Source organism: Aegilops tauschii, chromosome 6, assembly GCF_002575655.3.
Source record: "Aegilops tauschii subsp. strangulata cultivar AL8/78 chromosome 6, Aet v6.0, whole genome shotgun sequence".
Lineage (NCBI taxonomy): Eukaryota > Viridiplantae > Streptophyta > Magnoliopsida > Poales > Poaceae > Aegilops > Aegilops tauschii.
The window spans coordinates 119,618,450-119,620,377 of NC_053040.3; the positions used below are offsets into that span (position 1 = coordinate 119,618,450).

A 1,928-nucleotide genomic window follows, 5' to 3' on the forward strand; every position below is an offset into this window, starting at 1 on the left:
GGATCTTCCAACTTGAAAGAGTCCATTACTGGTCCCTGACCCTGGGGGTAGCAAAGGCTACACATTTAATGCAACGATGAAGTGCAAGAATGCATTAGTCTTTGAATAGATTGAGCCGGACACGGATGAACTTTCTAGTGTCGAAATTGAAGAAGCGGACCCACCCACGGAGCTTGCAGTGACTTCCAAAGTTTACAACCTCGCGCGGCTGAGATCAAGCTAGCAAACTTGAATTCGACTATAAAGCCAGGTTGAAATATATATCTAAGAGCCGTCTTAGCTCAGCTGGTAGAGCGCGTGGCTTTTAACCACGTGGTCGTGGGTTCGATTCCCACAGACGGCGTTTTTTGATTTTCCTGTGTTTTGGCCGCAAAAGAGTTACATCATGTAGTACAAAAGGCTAGCGAAAGTTTCTGTAACTAGAGATTGGTTTAAGGAGCCTATGAAGAATATTGTACCTCTTCTTATAGACGATATAACCATTATTTCCAATTAATAAAGTGGATGTGTTCTCTTTTTTTTAAAGAACAAGGGTGGATCACCATCCCAAATTAAATCCAACTTAAGATCATAAGAATTTTTTGCCAGTTGATGGGCAACATTATTCGCTTCTCGTGGGCAGTGTGTAAATGAAATTCCTTCAATCAACGATATCTTTGCAAAAAACTCCGCTAACGTTGCAGTATAGGGGCTGAAGATGTCGGTTTCACAATTGCATGCGTTGATCAATTCCAAAGAATCAAATTCGATAGTGACCTACGTGCACCCTAAACTCTCGACCATCTCAATCCCTTTCAACATTGCAATGGCCTCCGTCGAGGCAGCATCAAGAACAGTTCTTAGGTAGCTCGCAGTACCAGCAACAGCTTCCCCTCGGTGATTGCGAAGCACAACACCGACAGCTCCCGTTCCATTCTCATGAAAGGAATCATCCGTGTTTAGTTTATAGCAGCCAACTCTTGGTTTTGACCATAATATTTCTTGTGGTTTGCTAGTGGTTACAGCAGCCCCATAATTGGAAGTCAACGCCTAAATTGCAAAAGCAGTACGCGGAGGTTCAGCAACAGTTTCTCCCTTAAACATCTCCCTTCTTTGCCACCATATGTACCAACATGCCACAACAATCGATTCCTGAAGACCAAGACATCCCAAAATAGGCAACTGTCGGTTTGGGGTACATAAGATATATTCAAGCATGGCAGAGCCAGACCTGTCTACAGCTAGGGAATTTTCAATAACATCATGAAGACCCAATGCTTCCCAAACTCTCTGAGCACGAGCACAAGTGAAGAGGAGGTGCCGAATATCCTCTGGTCCCGTTGAACAGATCGGACATTGAGGCGAAACCGGTATATGCCTTGCTGCAAGGACAACCTTGCCCGGGACAGTGCCATGCAAAGCTTTCCATATGATCTTAACCTTGCTTGGGACATTTAACTTCCATAATATATCCCACACTGGATTCGGTCTAGAACCTCCCTGGCCATCATCTCTCCTAAGTCGAGCACCAAATTGATGTTTCCATTCCGTACAGTAAGCTGATCGTACCGAGGAATTAAAGGACCTCGTGACATGCCAAGCAACAAAATCTTCCTAGATATGCTCGCTCGATGGTATCATGAGAATATTGTGTGCATCCATGGGGATAAAAATGTCTCTTATAAGATTCTCATCCCAACTCCCAGAGTCAAGATCAATTACCTCTTCTAGTTATGATCTTCCTAGAGGGGCTATTTGGGATCCAGTGGTCCTCCCAAATATTGATCTTTGCTCTAGACCCCACTCTCCAAATGTGGCCACGCATGAAGGTTTGCAAACCCGCAAAGATACTTTGCCATGTAATAGAAGAGCCCTTCTTAGGTCCAGTGTTCAACAAGTTTCCGCCAGGGAAATATTTAGCCTTCAATACTTGAGCACATAGTGAGTCT

The 1,928-nt window shown here is 44.1% G+C and overlaps 1 non-coding gene across 1 annotated transcript; it reads left to right on the forward strand.

Moving 5' to 3' along the window:
• The first annotated feature begins 270 nt into the window (after window positions 1–270).
• On the forward strand, window positions 271–343 carry TRNAK-UUU (transfer RNA lysine (anticodon UUU)). Its single transcript has one exon. It is a non-coding gene; the product is annotated as a tRNA-Lys (tRNA).
• The last annotated feature ends 1,585 nt before the right edge of the window (window positions 344–1,928 follow it).